Genomic DNA, 25213 nt, shown 5'->3' on the forward strand with positions numbered 1-25213 from the left:
TTTCGCTATTTGGGCGTAGATATATATCACACGGCGCAAGATGAACACAGACACAATACGGAAGTAGCCGTCGAGAAAATTAGAAACAGTATGCAGTTCTGGGCAAGATTGCCCCTGGCGATGATGGGGCGGGGGGCTATGCTCAAGTTGTTAGTTCTGCCCAGGCTCCTGCATTACTTTAGTAATATCCCATACATAATACCCAAGAAGTTTTTTCGTAAATTGAAAAGCATGTGTAGGGATTTCTTGTGGCACGGTACCCGAAATCGAGTGGCGTTCTGGAAACTGCAGAACTTTTATGAAAAAGGAGGTATCAGACTGCCCCATTTTGAGGTTTATTATTTGGCGGGACAGTTACAATATGTGGCTAAGTGGCTTTCTGATGAAGTGACCCCTGAGCACAGGGTGCTTAGACAGGACTGTGCCCCGTTTTATTTGAAGGAAATGATCTGGCTGTCCGAAACTGAAATGAGGGGGCGTCCTGCGATGTTGAAGCTTGGATGGAAAATTTGGCGTAGGGCTTGTCGCCTAATGGAAGTCCCATACCCGTGCCTCCCGCAGATACCGTTGGTTGCTTTGATAGGAGGGGATGATCAGCTGAGGGCGATTGTTAGGACATACTGGGAATCGGTGGGGCTGGCAACGCTAGGCGATGTTTGGCAAGAGGGATCCATTAAGGAGTTTACAGAACTCAACGAAGAGGCGGGGCTACACACGGGTCAATATGTCACATACATTAGATTGGTGCGGATGATTAAGAACACCTGGCCAGAGACCGTTTTGATAGAAGTACCAGATGCAGTTTTGGAAGCAATGTTTGATATGTCTGAAGGGGGTCATGAGATCTCGAGACTGTATGAGATGGTGATGGCCAAGGTGGGGAAAGATTTGACGCATCTGAGACTGGACTGGGAGATGGAAGTGGGGGCCCCGATGGAGGACGGGATGCGGGAGCGTGCCCTGGGTTACCACAAAAAAGTGTCTAGAAATGCCAGATTAAAACAAATTCAGCTGTATGTAACGCATAGGGCATACATGACCCCCTTGAGGATATCTAAGTTCCGAAACGCTGGAGTACAAGTGTGTCCTAAATGTAACCTGGAGAACGCTGACATGACACATATGTTTTGGTGTTGCCCGATTATTAGGTGCTACTGGGGTGAAGTGGCGCAGAAACTGGCCGATAAAGGGGTTACTCTTGTCACAGACACGGCTTGGGCCTGCTTACTGGGCGGGTTCCCTAGGCCACGGAAACTCAAACATATTGAGAAACTGAGAAATCTGGCGTATGTGCTTGCGAAACGTAGAATCGCCATGGGGTGGAAGAAATGCCACAAACCTAAGGTGGATGTATGGTGGAAGGACTTACAGAAATGGGCGGAGGCTGAAACGGTGGCATGGCAAGATGCGAGTAGCCGGGCTGATGAGGGGGAGGTGGGCACCCTATTGGCCTGGAAAACGCTAATAACAGAATTGTTTGTAGTAATATTAAATCCAACGGACTCCGAAGAGAACGAAACCCGGCCGCATGTGCCAAACATTGAAAGAGATTGACAAATAGGCTCACAGGGGGAGGAAGGGATAATGGGAGCAGTGACTACGATAATTTGATGTGTAATTGAACTATTATGATTATGCTTCTTGTTTGGTTTTCATTGTTTTGTTTGCATAAAATCAATAAAAGAAATTAAAAAAAAAAAAAAACTTTATATAGTCACTTTAAACCACAGACCCAATGCACCCCATCTTACATGGAGTACTGGAAAGGGTTAACTCTTATCCCTTTTTGTCTGTACCTCTTGGAGCCTTGTTTCGCTCCATTAACATTCAGATTTGGCTAGTGGCAGTGGTATCTACCCTACCTTTTCTACCGCGATTATCTTATATAAACGTGGTCATGTTTCAGGCTATTATATTAATCTCAAACATAAACTCGCTGGACCAAATACATTTTATTTTGGTTCTGGCTGGGTTTATTCACTATTTCTTTTTGTTAAAGTCTTTCTCATGCTTTACTCTGCGCGTCAAACCGGGGATGACTCCTTTGTTTGCTGTCTTTTCGCGGGCTTCTGCACAGAAGCCTAAGGCGCTTGATAGTCTAGGTAGGCAGGATGTGAGGGAGGGATCTTCGGACCCCTGCCATGGGTTCCCTTGGTAACAAAATGTCGCACTCTTGTCTGATTGGCTAAGGGACTGGTCTTGCCAGGCCAGCCACCCTGCTGTGTGATTGACAGCCAGGCTGTATGAATGGGGGAAAAAACTGCATAAAAAGCAGGACTGGAAAGACAGAGTCACCACTGGAACGAAAGAACCCATGAGGAACTGGAAGAGTAGGACCCCTACCACGACTGACCAGCCCAGTGAAGCCCTGCTGCAGGTCTGAATCTCCGAATCCGACGACAGAGAAGATCCTCCAGGAAACTTCTTCCCTTGAGCTGGTGGGACCAACCAGTTCGCCCAAACTACAAGCCAGGACGCCTCCTCTGGTCGAATTCGCTGTACAGAGCTAAGTGGGCCGGATAGCCAGGAAGGTCGGACCCTGCTTGGGTTATAAGGAGCGCACCTTTTATTCGTTGTTTTGCTCTGCTGCTGGCTTCTTCCCTGGGTGGCACAGGACCCTCCAGTTTTCCTACTTCTGATCAGTCCGACAGTCGCTTCGTTTCGGTCAACTGCAGTGAAAGTGTTTGAAATCTTTCTCCAACCAGAGGGCTTGTCCTTCTCGTCTCTTTGAACTAACTTTTCTACCAACCAACCTCTTCCGGAATCTGTGCCACAAACTTTACCGCGAACTACCCTGAAATGTGTGATCTTGAGCAAAAGACTTTTGTCCCATTGACTTTGGCCCTTAGCCTTTTCTAGCTGATCTCCTCTCTGTAGTCTCTCCTGTTCAAATTGCTCAGAGTACTTACCTGTAGGTGTTGCCTAATTTCTAATAACTTTGTCTTTCCCTCCCTTTTAAATTTCTGGAGTGTCATTTTGCTCCCACTTCATTTTGTGAGCTTAACTTGTCTGGAATTTAAGGGAAGTAGTTTGGTGTATTTATGATTGTGATTTTTAACTTGCTTATAATAGTGAAATGTTATACAACTGTTGAGTAAATAAATATATATTATTTTACTTAGAATCCTTGAGTCAGTGTTTGCCTGAATCATAGTAATTGCTGTCCTTTGTGTAACTATTTGTACTGCTCACTTACTCTTGAGATAAGTCTGGCTGCTCTGCTCCTGCTACCACTATAACTGTGTAGTACAGGCTTGTACCAAAGGTGAAATTGTACTGTCACTTGTAGTCTTAATTGTGTGTAGTGTTCCCAAAGGGTACTGCATATAATTCTGCCTAACAACAGCCCTAGAGCTGGACATTGGGAGCTGTGGTTCTGACACTCTCCAACAAATGTGAGGACCTCCAAAGCCCAAAAACTACCAAGAGTGCTTGGTGCGATGTGTTGAGAACCCAAGTACACTGCCTGATGGGAGTTGTGATTCTAACAAGTGAGTGGAGTGGCGGGCGCATGCAATGAGTGCAGCAAGGAAGTTGTTGATTTGGAGTTGTTTTTTTATACACCACACATAGAGCCAGAATCAATGAAATTCCTCGGAAAAGTGCAGAGAGTAATCATATTTTAATAGAAAGTAAAGGCTTAGAACTATAACCAGAAAGTTATGCAAAACAACAAATACAAGTATTTTCTTTATTTCAGTTATTTAATTGTTTAGTTCATTATAACCACTTCCACCGATGATATCTCTTCTACATTTTTTGTGTAGGAATTAGTTATAGTTGCCAATGCACAAGACTACCCTTCAATATATTTTCACTTAGCCCTCCGACATATGTCTTTTTTTTTTTATTGTGTTCATGGTACAAATTATACCTTGCACAAACAATGTAATAACATCAATATTACAAGAATGAATATAAAACAAAGAAAAATGCACACTTATTACAGGGGAAAAAACAGAGTTCATCATAAAACCATGCATAAATAAGCAATTTATTCATTCAACTCCAAATACCTACATTGGGGAAGTTTCATCATAAATATATAAAATTATAGAATATGATAAAAAAAACACTCAATACATAATCAAACCAAGTTATATTGTATTCCATAAAAAACAGAGAGGCACAGTCGAGGAGCATACCAAACAGTTCTACTTCATTCACTAGACATTTCCATGTATTAGCTGTAATAATTCCTCCCCTTCGCTTTCAAATGACTTAATTTATTCAAAACTAGCAGAAGTACCCGTTCTCTGAAGGGTTCTGTAAATAGACATGATAACACTGATCCTGTAGGTCACTGTTCCGATTTGCTTAATGCTTGATGTGCTTTGCACCCTGAAGTAAACTGCACTGAGAATGGGTGAGTGTGGCTGGCTGACATACCCCAGAGCAGATGTTGGGGGAGGTTAGAGTTGGTGTGCTGCTGCATACTGTGCTCTCCCCCTCCTGTCGCCTCACCCTGGCGTGGTGCAGTTCGCTGCAGTGCATTGTGGTGCAAATATCTTGGAAACCATGCATCCTAGGGCCTGGACCTCGAGTTTTGTTCATTGTGTCGGGGACCAGTCCGTCAACGACCACATTGATGTTTCACTGATTTCAGGAAACCGTTTCCTATATGCTGAAATCCAGGGAAAGGGATGGGGTGTCCAAATGTCATGTAGCTAGTAATGTCTGGAGGGTCCGAACAGGTAACTATGCAGAATTTGGTGCAGATTGGTGAAGCGGTGTGGAATTGTATAAGGAACAACGCTTCGCCAAGCCACAGACCCATAAACAAATGTTGACTTGTGCTGAAATCTGGGGAACGGGGTGCAGAGTCCAAATGTCATGTAGCCAGTAATGTTCGGAGGGTCCTAACAGATAACTGTGCAAAATGTGGTGTAGATTGGTGAAATGGTGTGGCATTGTATAAGGAACAACGCTTTGCCAAGCCACAAACCCACAAACAAATTTTGACTTGTGCTGAAATCCAGGGAACAGGGTGGGGTGTCCAAACGTCATGTAGCCAGTAATGTCCAAAGGGTCCTAACAGTTAAAAATATCATCAAAGCAAGTGCTAAAGTAGCTGTGTCTCATTCATTAATCTGTTCCAGAGATCAGTTGTGATAACTCTGTAAATACAATTAACAAAAGGACCTACGTACTTTATTCAGTGAGCACATACCGCCTTACATTGCATTACGACATGGAATAGAGTTTCCGGATAGCCTAAACTGCACAGTCTGCAAGTTCTTAATTTGCGGGGAGTATTCCAACATGTACCCATAAGCTTTAGTGTAGGCAACCAGTTTAAACACAATTTCATGAACGATGCTCTGTAGACCTGAGAATGAAATTTCATTACAAATCGTTTGGTGTTGGGATTGATAATGTTCCAGAGAGATCTAATACTGTACAATTACAATCTTAGCAAATCTTTGCTCTGCATGATTTTATCCCACCTAGCAATCTTTTTTTTCACTACCCTATGCGTGCCATCATTATTGACCCCTGTGGTTTCCATAAACCTTTTAAAGCGTTTGATGTCATTCCTAAGGTACCGGTTGGTGCATTTCCTTAGTGTTTCACCCAGAGTAAAACCTAAACCAGGGTATTCCTTGCTCATCACCTTCCTGTACAGAATAATGAATGTTTTCATATTTTGTGACCACCATGAAAAAAGCCCACGCTCTAATTGGTACTGCTTTGGGTAAACCCAAAACCTCTCTCCATATAAGACCTTCGATGATGTCATAATGCACTCTGCCACCAAACGATACTATATCCGTTACGTATAAAACCATTATTGACACCATCCCTTAAAAAATTTCAACCAAAGAAAAGGCACACAACCTGTATCTATTCGACTTAATCAGTGGCACACATGCCTTATCCCTCATTCTACTCTTCTGTTTCACCAAGGAATCAATCCCAGGTAACACAAGGATCCAACGACTTTGATTCGCTCATTATGAATGGTCCAAAATTAGTGGGTTTTGTGCCTTTTAGTTAAGGTCATAGCCAGGGCTTTAGAGGGGTTGATCACCAGGCTATTGTGATTTAAATAAGAGGCAATACCCTCAAGGGGCCGTTGAAGACCTGCAGGAGTGAAATCGAGTAAAATGAGATTGTTGTATAAGCTATACAGTTAACTCTAAGGCCTACTAATCTAGGTGGATAACCATCCCATCCAAGACTGTGCTCCCATAGGTCAGCGATGTGCAGATTGAACAGAGTGGGGGCGATGACACAGCCCTGGCGGACCCCCCATCTTTACTTTGACACTACCTGTGAGATCACCATCGATGTTCAATCTTACTCTAACTTTGTTGTCAGACTATAGCTGCTGGAGCACGTGCAGCAAGCCTGGATCAAACCCCCAACTACTAAGTCTTCTACAGAGACACAATTTATGCACAGAATCAAAAGCAGAGGACAGATCCAGGCTCGCAACATATAACGTCCTCCCAGTAGCCCCTGCAGCCTGAGTCAAGCAGGAAGCAAGTGCTGACCCAATCGGCACTGTCCCTATCCCCTTCCTATACCCTGTCTGCAGGGGGCTAAACCTTTGTGTGCTATTTGCCCATTTCATCAGGTCTTTCGACATCAATTTGGCCAATACGTTTGAGGATGTATCAATGAGTCGGTAACTAGTGGGTAACTAGTGGGTAACCCCTACCCCTTTTATGTATGGGGACAACAATTGCTTCATTCCATGTTACAGAAATAGATCCATTTATAACTATCTGTAAAAACAGATTGAACATTAAGTAAATCTGCCCATAGATCAGTGTTGTTTTTAAATAGGCAAATTGATATGCCGTCAGGACCACACGAGCGAGAGTTCTTTGATTTTTCAATAATCATTTTTCTTATCTGCTCTATCGAACTGAAATTTCCACTGTTCAACCTGGTCATACAATTTTTCTGGTTCTGAATTGGCCGCACTGATGTCAAAGTTCATTTCTGAGACAGAAGAAGACTGAGATTTGCACTTTATCTGGTCCGTATTATTTAATTTCCTCAAGATAATTCTGGCATCTTTTGTTATTATCTGTACTAAAAAGTCCTGATTCCCTTTAATGTATTACTGGACTTTATAATTCTTTAACCATTTTTTGTGCATTTGCCTCAAAATGCTTATTTTTTCCTTCTTTTCATTTAGTGCAACAGTAATATCTTTTTATATGTTCCTAATGTCCATTCTAATTTTTTGTTTCCTGATGTTTACCTTTTTATCAAATGGTTTCCCTTTGTCCACCGCAAGCAAATTTTGGTTCCATTCAGGTTCTATTTTAATGAAACTAGTGAACTCCACGTTAGGTTCACCCACCACCTAATCACTTATGTAAGGAAGGCATGGTATCAAAGTAAGACAGACACAAGTGATCACAGTTAGAGGGTGTTATTGAACTTTATCAGGGGTGTAAAAAATACCTATCTAAACCTATATCTAAGATGGGAGCAAGCCATCAAATAATAATAATACAGTCTACTGGAGTCTAGTCAAATAAAAAGGTTGTATACTAAAAGAAAAACGATTGCAAATCCTTACCGCTATGCTACAAATAGTGTGGGATAATGTTCACAAAAAGAAAGAAGTGTACACAAAATGATAAGTCAGGATGTTTAGTCCGTTGGCCTCCCTTCCCCATGTTTTTAGCACGGAATCACAGTTCCTTTTACCAATATCAGGGCCCCAGTCAGGTTCACATTTGCCACAACAATATCTTCTCGGGTGTGTTACTCTTTACCCAGGATCCCCCTCTTCTGGACTCAGAACCCTTTTCTACAATCAGTCCCCCTCAGCCAGGCTCAGACCAATTTCAGTTTACAGATAATCGAAGACTTTCAAATGTGCACTTGATTCAACTTAACCCGCTGCCGGATCACTTCGATTTCACAGTTCAATAGTTTTTACACATTCAGGGGGTACCAAACAGAGACCTTCGAGTGAGCACCCACGTGGCGCTGTAGCACTTTGTATCTATTACCTATTTCAGTTTCGTAAAGTTCAATCGTTTACAAGTTCTCTTTCTTCATACATTGTTGCTGCTTGCAACCTTGAGCATAACACAGTCCGGTCTGCTATTAGTTTCTCCAACTCACCGGCTCTGTTGAACTTGCTGGTGTTGCTTTGCTTTGATGTGCCGAGTGGAAGTGTTCAGCTGCATCTGAGTGGTTTTGTGCAATTTCAATGGCCATGCCTAGGGTAGGGCGACTTAACTGTAAGACGGCCTTTTCCAAAAAAGGAGGTAAGGAATTTGTGAATTCTTCTAGGGTGATCATCTCTGTCAGCCCGTCTAAGGACTTGATATTGATCCACAGGGCTACAGTGTTTTTGACAAGTTCACCCATTTGTAAGGGGGTTTCATCAGGGTTTAGCCTAATGGCTCTCAATTTCTGCCAGTAAAAATTGCAGGTTTGCCGCATTCTTTTTAACAACCCTTCCTTGATGGATAGAAAGGTGGCTCCCTGTGCAAGATTAGGTAGTTGATAGTCGGTTTATAGTTGGCCTTTCAATAGGGGTGCCAAATAGCACATTTTAAGGTTCTCTTCCCATCCTAGTTGTTCGGCTAGGCGTTCGAAGTTCAAGAAAAAAATCCTAGCTCTTCGCCTTCTAGGTATGGTTTAAGTATCCCCTGTGGTAGTAAGGGTCTAGCTTCCAATTCAACCAATTTAGTTAAATGTTCTTGAATCCTAGCTTCGGCCTGCATTTGATGGGCCGCCAACTGGGCAATGACTTTGGCTTGGTCAGCCATTTCTTCCAGGGTTGTAAGGGTCCCTTCTGTGGGTTTTTCTGAATCAGAAAAGAAACAGGTCTCGACTTCCACGGATAAAGTTTCGAAGTTGTCTGATTCTAGGTCTGCTGAATGAATTGACTTTGGTAGATTAATCTCTAACCCTGATGGCACCGCTACGGATGACAATTGGGTACAAAAAAAAAAGGGATCAGGAGCGGCAGAATTTAAAGCACTAGGTCTAATAAAGGCAAAGGCCGGTGGAACGTTCAGTATTTTTCAATGCCACTGTTGTATTTTATAATGGGACAGAGGAAGGGTGTCTAATAATACTTGCTTTTTAACCCTTTAAGTGCCATGGGTCCATGCCCCCCCTTGCAAAGGCCTTTTTTTTGGTGATTTCAGTATTTCGCCATTCAATGCCTTGTAACTTTTTGTTACATGAGCTATCTCGGCCAAATTTGGCCCCTTTGCTTCCCACATGTAGGCGGTCGTAACGCTACCCAGAAATCCTAGGTTGCTGTAGGGGGGTGAGAGAAAATAACCAAAAAGGGTGAACATTTTGGGTTTTTTCAAAAAAGGTCAATAAAATGATGTACAAAAAAGCCTGTGGTTTTTTCTTGTAAGAGCTAGGAACAAATAGTTTGCTGTGCTGAATTCCCCAATTTCCTGGCTTTCAAGAACAGGTTGAGTGGAAACGAAAAGAACATTATTTTGATGTGGTTATCAACCATTTTGTGAAAGCTAGGCGATTTTATCCATTTTTGCCAAATGGACATGCGTGGATGGAATGGAAGAAAAGGGTAGGAAATCCGAATTGCAGGACAGAAAGGCATACATTTCTGAAAAGTAGACAACATTCTAAGTTTAGGAAGGGGTGATTAGCGCAGGTCAGGCAACAACGAAGTTTGGGACAATTCCATAGTTTGGGGAAAAAGCGGGAAAATGACCGAAAAAAGGTATGTGCTGGAAATAGTTGGCTTGGTACGGCAATGGCTTCTATGAATTTTGAGAAAAACAATGCTCCGCTACATTCCCCCGACTCTTGCAGTTAGGAAATCACACATTTTTTTCACAAAACAGTCAATACCACAAGCCAAACACTGAGCCATGATACACAGGAGTTTTATGCTTACGACCTGAACAGACGTATTTAGAATGTGTAAATCAGGAAAACCAATGTAGTGAGGAATGGCAAGCATACATTTTTTGAAAGAGCACAGGCAGACCTTTTCAAGGGTAAGTGACTTGTGCAGGTTACAAAAGTCTATCGTGCCTAAAGCAGCGACTAAATGTAGGGCACATTTGGGAAATGAAAGGGTTGTGTGACAAACGCCACCAGCAAATGGGTCGAAATGTTATGAAAACCACACAAACACAACAAATGTCATACCTTCCCGCATTCCCACACCCGTCCCAATGAAAACGGTACCTCACATGTGTGGGTGCACTTACCTGGGCACCAAGGGGAAAGCCTAAAACACGGCTAACCCCAAGTCTTTTCCGATAGCTGAATTTCAGGATTTTGTCAGAAGCACACACAGATATGGGCCTAGGGTGTTCAAGCCACCAAGTTAAACAGGTGACTCCATGCATTTCCGAAAAGAGGGCACCCGTGGGAATGCGCAGAGGTCTGACTTGTGCAAATCAGCCGAGAATTTATTACCCAGAAACCCCGGCAAAGTCTCAAATGTGGCAAAAAAAAACAATTTCTGCACATTTCACTCGGCTCACCCACCGAAACATGACGCCAACAACACATGGCCTACCTTCCCACGTTCCTACACGTGTCCCGATGAAAACGGTACCTCACATGTGTGGGTGTACCTACCTGGGCGCCAAGGGGAAAGCCTAAAACACGGCTAACCCCAAGTCTTTTCTGATAGCTGAATTGCAGGATTTTCTCAGAAGCGCACACCATACAGATATGGGCCTAGGGTGTCCAAGCCACCAAGGAATACAGGGAACCCCATGCATTTGCGAAAAGAGGACAGCCGTGGGCATCCACAGAGGTCTGACTTACGCAAAACGGGCCAGAATTTATTACCCAGAAACCCTGGCAAAGTCCGAAATGTGGCAAAAAAACCTCATTTCTGCACATTTCACTCGGCGCACCCACCGAAACACGGCGCCAACAACACATGGCCTACCTTCCCGCGTTCCCACACGTGTCCCGATGAAAACGGTACCTCACATGTGTGGTTGCACCTACCTGGCTGCCAAGGGGAAAGCCTAAAACACGACTAACCCCAAGTCTTTTCCGACAGCTGAATTGCAGTATTCTTTTAGATGCGCACAGCATACAGATATGGTCCTAGGGTGTACAAGCCACCAAGGAAAACAGGGAACCCCATGCATTTCCGAAAAGAGGACAGCCGTGGGAATCCGCAGAGGTCTGACTTGCGCAAATCGGGCCAGAATTTATTACCCAGAAACCCTGGAAAAGTCCGAAATGTGGTGAAAAAAACCTAATTTCCGCACTTTTCACTAGGCTCACCCACCGAAACACACCACCAACAACACATGGCCTACCTTCCCACTTTCCCACACGTGTCCCGATGACCCTATGAAGACGGTACCTCACATGTGCGGGTGCACCTACCTGGCTGCCAAGGGGAAAGCCTAAAACACGGCTAACCCCAAGTCTTTTCCGACAGCTGAATTGCAGTATTCTTTTAGATGTGCACAGCATACAGATATGGGCCCTTAGGTGATAAAGCCACCAAGGAAAACATGGAGCCCCATGCATTTCCAAAAAGAGGAGACCCGTGGAAATTCGCAGAGGTCTGACTTGCGCAAATTGGGCCAGAATGTATTACCCAGAAACCCTGGCAAAGTCTGAAATGTGCCGAAAAAAACCTAATTTCCGCACGTTTCACTCGGCTCACCCACCGAAACATGCCATCAACAACACATGGCCTACCTTCCCACTTTCCCACACGTGTCCCGATGACCCTATGAAAACGGTACCTCACATGTGTGGGTGCACCTACCTGGCTGCCAAGGGGAAAGCCTAAACCACGGCTAACCCCAAGTCTTTTCCGACAGCTGAATTGCAGTATTCTTTTAGATGCGCACAACATACAGATATGGTCCTAGGGTGTACAAGCCACCAAGGAAAACAGGGAGCCCCATGCATTTCCAAAAAGAGGACACCCGTGGGAATCCGCAGAGGTCTGACTTGCGCAAATTGGGCCAGAATGTATTACCCAGAAACCCTGGCAAAGTCCGAAATGTGGCGAAAAAAAACTAATTTCCGCACGTTTCACTCGGCTCACCCACCGAAACATGCCATCAACAACACATGGCCTACCTTCCCACTTTCCCACACGTGTCCCGATGACCCTATGAAAATTGGCCCAGAATGTATTACCCAGAAACCCTGGCAAAGTCCGAAATGTGGCTAAAAAAACCCAATTTCTGCACATTTCATTTGGCTCACCCACCAAAACACACCGCCAACAACACATGGCCTACCTTTCTGCGTTCCCACACGTGTCCCGATGAAAAGGTACCTCACATGTGTGGGTGCACCTACCTGGCTGCTAACCCCAAGTCTTTTCTGACAGCTGAATTGCAGTATTCTTTTAGATGCGCACAGCATACACATGTGGGCCTAGGGTGTCCAAGCCACCAAGGAAAACAGGGAACCCCATGCATTTCCAGAACGAGGACACCTGTGGGAATCCGCAGAGGTCTGACTTGCGCAAATCGGCCCAGAATGTATTACCGAGAAACCCCAGCAAAGTCCGAAATGTGGCTAAAAAAACCCAATTTCTGCACATTTCATTTGGCTCACCCACCAAAACACACTGCCAACAACACATGGCCTACCTTCCCACGTTCCCACATGTGTCCCGATGAAAATGGTACTTCACGTGTGGGTGCACCTACCTGGGTGCCAAAGGGAAAGCCTAAAACATGGCTAACCCCAAGTCTTTTCCGATAGCTGAATTGCAGGATTTTCTCAGAAGCGCACAGCATACAGATATGGTCCTAGGGTGTACAAGCCACCAAGGAAAACAGGGAAACCATGCATTTCCGAAAAGAGGACACCCGTGGGAATCCGCAGAGGTCTGACTTGTGCAAATCGGCTGATAATTTATTACCCAGAAACCCTGGCAAAGTCCAAAATGTGGCAAAAAAAACAATTTCTGTACATTTCACTCGGCTCACCCACCGAAACATGGCGCCAACAACACATGGCCTACCTTCCCGCGTTCCCACGCGTGTCCCAATGAAAACGTTATGTCACATGTGTGGGTGCACCTGCCTAGACACAAAAGGAAAAAGGTTGAACCACTTGTAACCCCCAATGGGTTTCGGGAGACAACCTACAGATTTGGGCCTAGGGTGTTGAAGCCAGCACGGAAAACTGGGAACTCCATGCATTTCTGAAAAGAGGACATCCGTGGGAATCCACAGAGGTCTGACCTACGCAAATTGCCCCAGCATGTATTACCCAGAAACCCTGGAAAAGTCTGAAATGTGCCAAAAAATACAATTTCTGCACATTTCACTCGGCTCACCCACCAAAATACCCCGCCAACAACACATGGCCTACCGTCCCCCCTTCCCACAGCTATCCCAATGAGAGCCCGACCGCGTTTGCGTGGGTGTCCTACCTGAGAGACAATGGGCAAACCATTTGTACAGTAACTTGCCTTTAGTGTACGCAGTAAACAATAAAGTGCTGTCAGTAAGCCCATTCACATACATCTTTCCTCACACTTCTCATACATACAGGTCACAATGCAGTCGGACAGGCAAAGTGGGGTTTAGCACAAGGAGGAACCTTCTTGTGTAGCACAAGGAGGATTGTACTTGTGAACAGTGATGCCACGACAAGGCACCCACCGTAACACTGACCATTAGTATCCCTTTCCTGTCTGCAGTCAGTAGGCATCCATTTCAGCAGTTACACCTCTACCAAATCACTTGCACCAGAGCACCTGTATCAACACACTTACACCATGTGGACATCTGCTAACAATGCAACCATGTCTCTAGCAATATCTTGTACACCATTTTCCAGCAATTGCATATGACCTGTGTCTGCATTCAAATATCATGTGTCTGATTTCGAATCCAGATACTGATAGCAAGTGCACATTGGCTAAGTTGGCTGCCAGCCCTACAGGCGCTGTCTTTCACACCAACTTCAAGTATGGCCATAGCACCTATGTGGAAACATTCATATGTGCAACCTTACCCACACGAAACACACATCCTGTAACATGGCAATCATTTCTGCAGTCCTGCGAAAGTGCATTCACAGAAATGACATCTGCATGTTCTACTGTTAGGCAGAAACCTGTGCAGTTTCCTTTGGGAACACTGCAAAAGATTTAGAACTACAGGTGTTAGCAGTAAACCCACTTGGTAGCAGTCTGTACCACCCAGATTTACCTGGTAGCTGTGGCTGAGCAGTCAGACTTCCCTCAAGAAGAGTTAGGCAGTATTCAAAGTACACACAATAGGCACTCAGATACAATAGCACAAGCAAACACTGACCAGAGCTTTGGTATCAAAGTGCATAATTATTTATTTAAACACACACTGTTTGAAACACTCCAGCACTCTTATTTGTAAAACACTCTAAACACAGTTACTATTATGATATATACAACTGTTATTCCTTATGAGACAAGTCTTAGTTAACACCACTTATTTCCAGACAGAGGTGAGCGCTTAACTATAGATCGCACTCCAATAAGTTCATGAAAAAGGGAGGGAAAAAGGCAGAATATGTGAAGATACACCACTCTAAGATTTAGGAACACTTTTAGCAAGGCAAAAGAGCAAAAGTCACTGTTGAGCCAAAGTCCATAGGCTGGGCCCACTCTTAGAGAGAGCAGAGCACAAATGCGCCCAAGATCACACAGTTACACTAGGCTTTGAAAGTCTTGCAGAGAGTTCGAAAAGAGTTTAGAGAGGCTCAGAAAAGTTTAGCCAGGGTGTCCCAGGCTAACCCAGGTTCGAAAGCCGGGGGCTAAATCTACCCCGTACAGTCAGTGGCAAGGGAAGCCGGCTGGAACACGGTACCTTAAGTGGGAAGGATCCTCCAGCGGTGGCAGTTGTTCCTGGCAGCGGGTGCAAGTCTCGGCGTCGTCCAGAGGAAGAGAAGATCTCGACTTGGAGGAAAGATGAAGGTTGTTGCACTGCCAGGGAAGAAACCAGCTGCAGGGTTTTCCGGTTAAAGGTATTACCCTTTATTTCGCGGTCGTGGTAAAACGTGGTATTCCGGTTGCCAAGGTGCTTGGAACAGGCAAGGCGGCCACGAGATGTGTCAGGAAGGCGAAAAGACGGTGAAACTGGTTATCCCCACCAGTCAAAGGAAGAAGACTCTCCGGCAGGAGATCTCCTCTGTCGTTGGGAAAAGTGGTGAGACGGTTCAGCAGGGCTCCACCGGAAGTGTCGTTGTAGCAGATCGGCTCAGCTTCTCCCTCGTCGGATTCTTAGGTCCTGTGGCGACTTCTGAAGTTCCAGCCCCCAAAGCCCTGCTTTTATGCAGAAAACCCCCATTCACTCAGCGTAGCTGTCACTCAAACATGCTAAGTGGTGAGCCGGCCGGCGCACCACTTGGGCCAATCAGGACGGAGTTCGACTTGAGTTGCCTAGGCAACTCAGTCCAGGGTGCCTAAATCCCCCTCCATCCCTCCAAAGTACCCCAGACAGAGTGGCACCACTTTGGAGGGCTTCTGTGGAGAAGCCCGCCAAAAAGTGGAACAAAGGGCTCGACTTGGGTTGGAGTCACAGAAGAGAACACAAATGCCATTTTAGAACCGAGTTTTGGCAAAAAATACCAACCGGAGAATTAATAATAAATAAATAAACCAGCGGTATGTTCGAAGCTATCGTAATGAAATAAATAAAGATAGTAGCCTCGAACAATGGGAAAATCCCATAGAGAAATATTCGCGGTTGTATATAAAAAGCAGTATCCACTGCCACCAGCCAAAACTCGATCAGGGGGGACGGAGACGTGCCCCTCGACTAACAGACCCCGGGGCAATCGAATTGCCCCGGCCAGTACGTCCCCAATATGATGGTTTGTACTGGTTCTGTTCAGAATTCAAGACTAGTAAAGTCAATGGTGACTTTACATGCCCTGGGAGACAGTAGTCAGTCCCAGGGTATGGAGTCTATACTGGGGGGTCACTATGACACCCCTGTGTTACTGCACTGAGGGTGCTGTGTAACACACATCACACAAACACATGAAGCCCTATGGAGTAAAAGACCCCATAGCCCATTAAACACATCTAGAGTCAAAGAAACACACTCAAATCATGTCCAAGAGTGAGGGTAAAAGAGTCTCACTCTTGGCAGGAGAAAAAAGTAAACCCCAAAAATCCAGCAAAGCTGCTGGGGGTCTCACTAGGTTAGGAAATTCAGCCTAAACAGAGAATTCTCCCTAACATCTACGTAGCTTTACCTCATTCACACACCAATCGGATCCAATTCATTCCTACAAAAGACATGTCACTTACACCACACATAATCTTAGTTGAAGTAAAACAATAAAGAAGGCAAGGTATTACGAGGTACGCAAGACACCGCCTCCATACAGATGGTGTCCAAGTACCACTTTCATGACACTTAGGACTCAAGCGATGGAGCCAAAGTGTTGTGTACTTTTTTCAAAAGACACCCCTTGAGTGGAGGGAACCTGAATGGTGTACCGGTCTTCTCCAATGCACCCCTCGAGTAGAGGGAGCAGAACTGGCGTTTTTTTGCATGCCAAACCTTAGGTGGAAGTAGCCGGAATTGCGTTCCTTTCCAATGTACGCCTGAAGCGGAGGGAGCTTCACTGAAGTTTTTTCCTAGACCAGGCCCGAAGTGGAGCAAGCTACACTAGAGTACCTTGCCAACACACCCCAAAGGGGAGTGAACCACAGTGTAGTTCCCTTCTTCTCCAAGGCATGCCTCTAGTGGGAGTAGCTGGAGTGGCATTCCTTTCCAAGATGTGCCTGAATTGGAAGGAGCATGCATTGCGTTACTTTGCAAGTCACACATCGCGCGGAGGGAGCTAGACTGATGTTTCCTTCTGAGGCAGGCCTGAAGTGAAAAGTACCAGGGTGATGTCCCTTTCCCAGGCAGACCTGAAGTGGAGGGAGCAGGACTAGCACTGCTTACCAAAGCATGCCAAAGGTGAGTGAACCAGAGTGGTGTCCGCATCTTCTCCAAGGCACGCCTCAAGTGGAGGGAGCTGGAGTGGCATTCCTTTCTAAAATGCGCCTGAATTGAAAGAAGCACGCATTGCATTACTTTGCAAGTCACGCCTCGCGCAGAGGGAGCTAGACTGACATTTCCTTCTGTGGCAGGCCTGAAGTGAAAGGTAGCGGGGTGATGTCCCTTTCCCAGGCAGACTTCAAGTGGAGGGTGCAGGACTAGCACTGCTTGCCAAAGCATGCCAAAGGGGAGTGAACCAGAGTGGTGTCCCCATCTTCTCCAAGGCACGCCTCAGAGGGAGCTGGAGTGGCATTCCTTTCCAAAATTCGCCTGAATTGAAAGGAGCATGCATTGCGTTACTTTGCAAGTCACACCTCGCGCAGAGGGAGCTAGACTGACATTTCCTTCTGAGGCAGGCCTGAAGTGAAAGGTACCGGGGTGATGTCCCTTTCCCTGGCAGACCTCAAGTGAAGGGAGCAAGACAAGCACTGCTTGCCAAAGCACGCCAAAGGGGAGTGTACCAGAGTGGTGTCCCCATCTTCTCCAAGCCACACCTCAAGTGGAGGGAGCTGGAGTGGCATTCCTTTCCAAGATGCGCCTGATTTGGAAGGAGCATGCATTGCGTTACTTTGCAAGTCACACCTCGCGCAGAGGGAGCTAGAGTGACGTTTCCTTCTGAAGCAGGGCTGAAGTGAAAGGTACCGGGATGATGTTCCTTTCCCAGCCAGATCTCAAGTGGAGGAAGCAGGACTAGCACTGCTTGCCAAAGCACGCCAAAGAGGAGTGAACCAGAGTTGTGTCCCCATCTTCTCCAAGGCACGCCTCAATTGGAGGGAGCTGGAGTGGCATTCCTTTCCAAGATGCTCCTGATTTGGAAGGAACATACATTGCGTTACTTTGCAAGTCACACCTCGCGCAGAGGGAGCTAGACTGACTTTTCCTTCTGAGGCATGCCTGAAGTGAAAGGTAGTGGGGTGATGTCCCTTTCCCAGGCAGACCTCAAGTGGAGGGAGCATGACTAGCATTGCTTGCTAAAGCACACCAAAGGGGAATGACCCACAATGGAGTTCCTTTCTTGTGCATGGCACGCTTTGAGTGGAGGGATCCGTAATGATTATTATTTCGCAGGCACCCCTCCAATGAAAGGAGCCTGATTTGCGTTCCTTTGCAAGTCATGCTTTGAGCTGAGGGATCTAGACTGATGTTTATTTCGCAGGCAGGCCTCAAAGGAAAGCTACGGTTGTGGTGTGCCTTTCCAAGGCAGGCCTCAAGTGGAGGAAGCAGAATTAGCAATGCTCGTGAAGGCACGCTAAATCAAGTGAAGTGAGTTGACATCCTGTTGCATTTTCATTGAAGGTACACCTCCAGTGCAGGTAGCAGGAGTGCCATTCCATTATAAGACATGCACGAATTCAGAGGCTAAGGGTCCCTTTCAAGGAATGATGGGTATTTTCAGAAATCAGTCGATCTCCCAATATTTTTCCTTTGTATGATACAAAAGGAAACAAGGCTGAAAGCAGAGGGCTGGCTGGGAAGGACATTGGGGACAGTACACCAGAGTATCCTTCCTCTTCTTTCCTTGTTTTGTACACACCTTACATTTTCTGTAAGGTTGTGCCTTTGTGGCTGTGGGAGGAACATAATCACCTAAGTGTCGCTCTTGCAATCTGGCCACATATTCTACCTCTGCAAAGGAGGGAATTTGTACATGGACCATAGTCAGAGATTGAACAATTGCTAATTCAAAGTTCATAAAGGAGAGGTTGTTTTGTGGAGTAGCTGCACGGTATTCCACATAAGCAATGTATGTTGCCATATGCACAATGCGTGTGGCTAACTTTTTGTACCAGATGCGCGACTTGCGTTCAGCACGGTTTGACTCAAGCACTTGGTCGTTTTTGTCTACACCACCCATGTACTTGTTGTAGTCCAGAATGCTGTTGGGCTTCCACACTTGCTGAGTCTGCCCGCGCAGAGTGACTGCTGAAGTACTTTCATCATGAATAGTACTTAGCATGTACACATCCCTTTTGTCACAGAATTTCACTGCCAACAGTTCATCCCGCCGCAATGCCATACATTCTCCTTTGGCCAACTTCTTACACACAAGTTGTCTGGGGAAGCCTTTGCGGTTACTGCAGATTGTACCGCGCGCCAGTGTGCCCACATTGAACAATTCCTTGAACAGTGGAATTCCTGTGTAGAAATTGTCCACATACAAATGGTGACCCTTGTGGAGCCATGGTGTGAGAAAATCCCAAACTATCTTCTCACTTGTCCTTAAATGGGCTGGGCAGCCCGGAGGGTTTAGGGTAGAGTCTTTACCAGTGTAGACTCTCATGCTGCAGACATACCCAGTGGTACTTTCACACAACATGTACATTTTGATCCCATATCGGGCTCTCTTGCTTGGAATGTATTGCCTGAACAGTAGCCGACCTTTGTACAACAGCAATGATTCATCGATGGATATGTTCTGGATAGAAACTAACACCTCTGCAATCAATGAGTGAAGTGCTCCAGAAATGGCTGGAGTTTGAAGAGCCTATCGAAGTTTGGGTCAGTTCTGAGTAATGCTGCCGAGTTGTCATTGAAATGCACCATACGGCTCAGTGCCTGAAAGCGATTTCTACTCAATGTAGCTGCAAAAAACGGGCTATAAAGTGGAGCTACAGTAGACCATTACTTCGAGACAGATGGCTTCTGCGATATTCCCATGAGCAGAATGAGACCCCAAAATGTTCTCATTTCAACATCGGTTGTGGGAACCCATGCTTGTGCTCTCGACTTGGGCTTCAGAGTGGGACCCCTTGACCTCAAGAACTGTGCAGCGTATAAATTGGTTTGCTGAACCACATCTGCAATGAACCCATCATCAACAAAAAGGTTGAAAAAATCAATAGGCTGAAATCCATCTGTATTCACTGTGCACTCTGATGTACCAGTGAAAGGGGGCACAACAGCCTGAGCCTTTGCTGGAGGTACCCACTGTGACTCTTCAGCCATGTCAGGAACTGGCACATTGCGTGGACGTCGTACACGTCTCCACCCCCTTACAGGTCCCCTGCATGTAGGAAGTGTGCGAAAAGGTGGATGCACTTTCTTCCTCTTCGTCATCAAATGATGACGATGATGAGCAGGAGGAGGTACTTTCATCAATGGACAACTCACTTCCCCAATCACTTCCCCCTGACCCTCAGAAGCACTATCTGTTTTAGATTGCATGTCCACCTCTGTGCCTTGCTCTGAGCTAGACTCCATCACTGCAGCTAAAGCCTCTGCACCAGACATAGATCAACGAGAAGCCATGAGTACTTTCGCTATGGAAACCTTCACTGCCCAAAGACCAGATGAAGACTGAAACAATAAGTATGTGTGTTAGGGAGAATTCTCTTATAAGGCTAATTTCCCAAACCTAGTGAGTCCCCCAGCAGCTTTGCTGGATTGTTTTTTTTTTCTCCTGCTAAGAGTGAGACTCTTTTCCTCCCACTCTTAGGCATGATTTGAGGTATGTCTTTGACTCTTTGTGTGCTTATGGGTTATGCGGTTTTCTTTTTACTCCTTAGGGTATCATCTATTTTTTATTTGCGTGTTACACAGCACCCTCAGTGCAGTAACACAGTGGTGTCATAGTGACCCCCAAACATAGACTCCATACCCTGGGACTGACCACTGTCTCCCAGGGCATGCAAAGCCACCATTGACTTTACTCGTCCTAAATTGTGAACAGAACCAGTACAAACCATCATATTGTGGAAGTACTGGAAGGGGTTAATTATATTGCCGTGGGTCTGTTTTCAAGGGGGCACTTTCCAGTCCCGCCTTGTCGAGTTTCTGGCTGGTGGCACCGGAATATTCTCTATGGGATTTTCCCATTGATTTTAAACGCACCACTTTTTGGTGCAATGTTAAAGATAACGTTGCTTTATTTATTTAATATTAAATTGACGGTTGGGTCTTTTTGCCAAAACTCTTTTCTAAAATGGCGTTCGTGTCCATCTGTGTAACTATGACCAAGGTCGATCCCTTTGTTCCACTTTTTGGCGGGCTTCTCCACAGAAGCCCTCCAAATGGTGCCACTCTGTCTGAGTTCCACAGGATGTGTGGGGAGGGGAATTGGCATCCTGGACTGCGTTGCCTTAGCAACTCAATTCGCACTCTGTTCTGATTATGCCAGTGGTGAGACGCCCGGCTCACCACTTAGCATGTTTGAGTGGCAGGTAGGCTGTTGAATGGGAGTTTTTCTGCATAAAAGCAGGGCCTTTGGGACTGGAACTTCAGAAGTCGCCACAGGACCTAGGAATCTGAAGAGGGAAGAAGCTGAGCCATCTGCAACGACGACACCACCGGTGAAGCCCTGCTGCAACAAACTCACCACTTTCCCAACGACAAGAGAAGATCTTCTGCTGGACGAGTCTTCTTCCTCTGAGCTGGTGGGACCAACCAGTTCGCCCCTTTCCCCAAAGACGTCTCTTGGTCGAATCGCCCGTGCCAAGCACCCGGCGGCCGGATAGCCAAGCTTCACCACTTTTACCGCGAATAAAAGGAACGCACCTTTTACTGACGAACTCCGCGGCTTGTTTCATCCCTGTGCAGTGCCTCAACTCCACGTTTCCTCCTCGACGAGATCCTCTCTTCCCCTGGTCAAAACAACGAACTGCAACCACTGCCAGGAACAACTGCCACCGCTGGAGCTTCCTCTGTCTTTAAGGTACTGTGTCCTGCCTGGCCTCCCTTTCTTCGGTTTGCCCAAGGTGACCCTTAAATCCTTGGCTTTCCAACTGGGTTGGCCCCAGACCTTCTAACTTTAACTTCTTGAATCACCCCAACCTCTTTCAAACATTCTGCAAAGACTTGTAGTGCATTTTTAACTGTGTGATGCTGGGCACATTTCACTTTGCCCCATTTAAAGTGGGCCTGGCCTATGAACTTTGGCTCTACAGTGTATACTGCCTTTATTCCCTTACTGAGAACTCCTAAAAGTGTTGGGACCTGTTTTATTTCTATGCTCTGCCTTTTTCTCTCCCTTTAACTTAACTATTGGAGTGCCATCAGGTTAGGCGCTCACATCTGTTTTAACAAATCGGGGTGTTTTAACTCTGACTTGTTTAATAGTTATCAAGGGAGTTGTGTATTCTTTACCTGACTGTGTTTTAACTTGCTTTTGATTTAAAGTGCTAGTATATTTCCTAAAGTGTGTTTTAAATAAATAATGATATACTTTTTATACAAAGCTCTGGTCAGTGTTTGTTTTCTCTACTGTGTTTTTAGCCCTATTGTATATACTCTATATACTGCCCTACTCTTCTTGAGAGAAGTCTGACTGCTCGGCCACAGCTACCAGATAAATCTGGGTGGTCCAGACTGCTACCAATTGGGTTTACTGCTTACTTCTGTAGTCTTAATCTTTTTGCAGTGTTCCCCAAGGGAACTGCACAGGATTCTGCCTAACACTGGTGTACAGCGGTGGGATTTGTATTGAGTATACATTTTAGAGTGCTTCTGATACTTTAGTTCAACTAACCACAAAGCTTAGCACTGTAAAAGCTATTTTTCTAACAAGGCTACTATGGAAAGTTACAGCCAGGAGTCCCTTTCTGCAAAAACTGCTGATTGTTTAAGAGTTCTTTGTAGACATAAGGATCTTCCTGTAAAAGGCAAGAAAATGGAACTGATAGAAAGATTGTTAGAGAATCAAAGTCTGGGTAGTGGTTCAGAGGAGCCTACCTCCCCAGCAAATGGAAACCACAGTCATGAGGGTGATATGAATCAAAGTAATGATAGTATTGTTGTAGAGTTAGAAGAGGAAGAGGAAACTAATGTAACTGTTCCCACTGGCCCTCTGCCTGCTCTAGCACCTCAGCGTGTGTCTACTGGACCTTTGCCAGGTCCCACATTAAGTCCTGCATTCATTGAACTGGAAAAAATTAGACTTGAATTAGAGTTTAAAATAATTAGTGCCCAATCTGAACAAAAGCACCAAGAACTAAGGCTCAGAGAAATGGAGCTCAAGCATGAGCTAGAGATGAAGACATTGTTGAAAATACTTTTCTCCCCGGATCCTCTAGGAGTTCCAGTTCCAAAAGTCCCCGGATGCCTAAAGAGATTATGGGTATGTATGAACCTAAGTTGGATGTGTTAGATTGGTTGGCTATGTTTGAGTATAATCATGGGCTCCAGGACATCTCAGGGAATCAGTTGCTTCCCTGGTTGTTCTCTAGGCTCCCCACTGTTGAATCTGATGTGGTAATGGAGTTGGGGGAGGTGGATAGGATGGACTATGAATGTGTGAAGCTAGCTTTAATAGCTAGATTTGGGAAGACCCCTTCCCAGTACCTTAAGAGGTTTAGGATCCTCAAAAAGAATGATGGTACCCCTTGGGCTACCTGGGTGAATGAAAGTTGGAAGAACTTAGTGGGATGGATTAAGGGTTACAGAGTGAACACTTATGAGGGAATGAGAAATCTTGTTATGTTGGAGTCAATTATGATGCCTGCTCTCCTGAGCTCAGACAGCACTTAGCTGATTCAAAGGAAATAGATCCTAGAAGGCTAGCTAAGGCTGCTGACTTGTGGGTTGCCAACAGGGCTACTCACAAAGATTCAGGGGTCACTCAGAAAAAGGATGAGGGAAATCAGCCACAAAAAGGAAACCGAGAGATTTCTAATACCTCCCATACCAAAGAGGGCCGCAAGCAACAAAATAACCAGGGTAAGCCACCAGGGAAAACCCATCAGGCTAGTTTACCTTCTGGGCCCAAACCAGAAGGAGGTCAGAACAAGCCACCATTCCAGAGAGCATTTGGAACATGCTATCTCTGTGGGGCAACTGACCACATCAAAGGAGATCCCAGATGTAAGGGTGAACCTGCAGGGATCAGCACAGTCTCCTTAGCCTTCACTCCTGAGGAGGAAGTACAAGTGGCTAGTGCTCACTTTGAAGTCTTTGCTGAAGACCCTTTGAGTCTTCAAGCAACTGTATCCTTAGAGCCTATGGGTCTGGTTAGCAACCAGAATAGGGAAATCTATGACTCCCTACCAGCAAACTCTAAAATATATTACATGGACAGTGTTCTCAACAATGGCCAGGATACTCCTGCCAGGAGAGACTCTGGGGCTAGCAGAACAGTAGTGGATGAAAGCATTTTCAAACCTGAGGATGTGGCTAAGGCACCCAAAGGTCCCACTAGAAATTCTGGAGGCCCTGTCCAGATGGTTCCTATTCTACCAGCCCTCATTCAGTGTAATAACATGACAGTGAGGATCCCTGTCAGTGTTCAGACTGAGGTGCCTGGGAGAGTTCTGTTGGGGAATGATCTAAATGCTCTAGGAGTAGTTTCCAGTACCCCCAGGCCTCCCAGTATGGAGACACAGAACCTAACCAAATTGGCTCGAGAGGCCACCTTAAGGGACCACTCTAAGCCTGTGGGAACCTCTACTGAGAAACCCACTACAAGCCCTGGTGTTAGTAAGTTGACTTCTAACCCAGGCACATTTCAGGCTAAAATGTTAGGGAAATGGGAGCCCGAACCAAGCTCCAGCATTGTTCCCCCAGTTTTAGAGTCTCTGACTCCTCCTGCTTCTGAGGAAGAGGTGGGTAGACCAACTGGACCCCTACCTAGGCCTAGGAGAACTGGTAATTTTCAATGCTCTTGGAAAACCAGAAAAGAAAATTCTAAGGCCAAAAACCTTCAGACTGTTGGACCTTCTACTGAAGACTCCAACCCAAATCCTAGTATTGGGAGTGAAAAATCCTAAAGTAGGTGAGGTAAGATCTAAGAGGAATGGGAAGCAGGTAGATTGCCTAACCCCAACATCTCCAACCAAGAGGCGTGAGATACAACCTGCTCCCAACAGAGAGGTGGTGAGGAACCTTGGAGGCCCCTCTAGATCTAAGGGAATCCTTTATAAGGACCCCTTGAAAAAGCCTAGCCCAGGTTCAGAAGTTGTACCAACTTCTGAGGGACTGGTCAACCAGATCCTCTATAGATTTAACAAGGAAGATGTTCCTCAAAGGGTTTGTAGGTCATATAGCTTACAAAGGAAAATCTTTGATTTATCCATTGAACACAGGTCAAGGTGTCACCACCAAAATGCTGATGGTCTCTCTAGGGTGTTTATAACCGACTAGAGGTATGAGATTCACCCAAGAGTGGATTCAATCCTCCTGTCCCTTAGTCTGGGGGGAGGGGCGAGTGTTAGGGAGAATTCTCTTATAAGGCTAATTTCCCAAATCTAGTGAGTCCCCCAGCAGCTTTGCTGGATTTTTGGGGTTTGTTTTTTTTCTCCTGTTAAGAGTGAGACTCTTTTCCT

Source organism: Ambystoma mexicanum, chromosome 2p (genome assembly GCF_040938575.1).
Source record: "Ambystoma mexicanum isolate Mex_15411 chromosome 2p, UKY_AmexF1_1, whole genome shotgun sequence".
NCBI classification, from domain to species: domain Eukaryota; kingdom Metazoa; phylum Chordata; class Amphibia; order Caudata; family Ambystomatidae; genus Ambystoma; species Ambystoma mexicanum.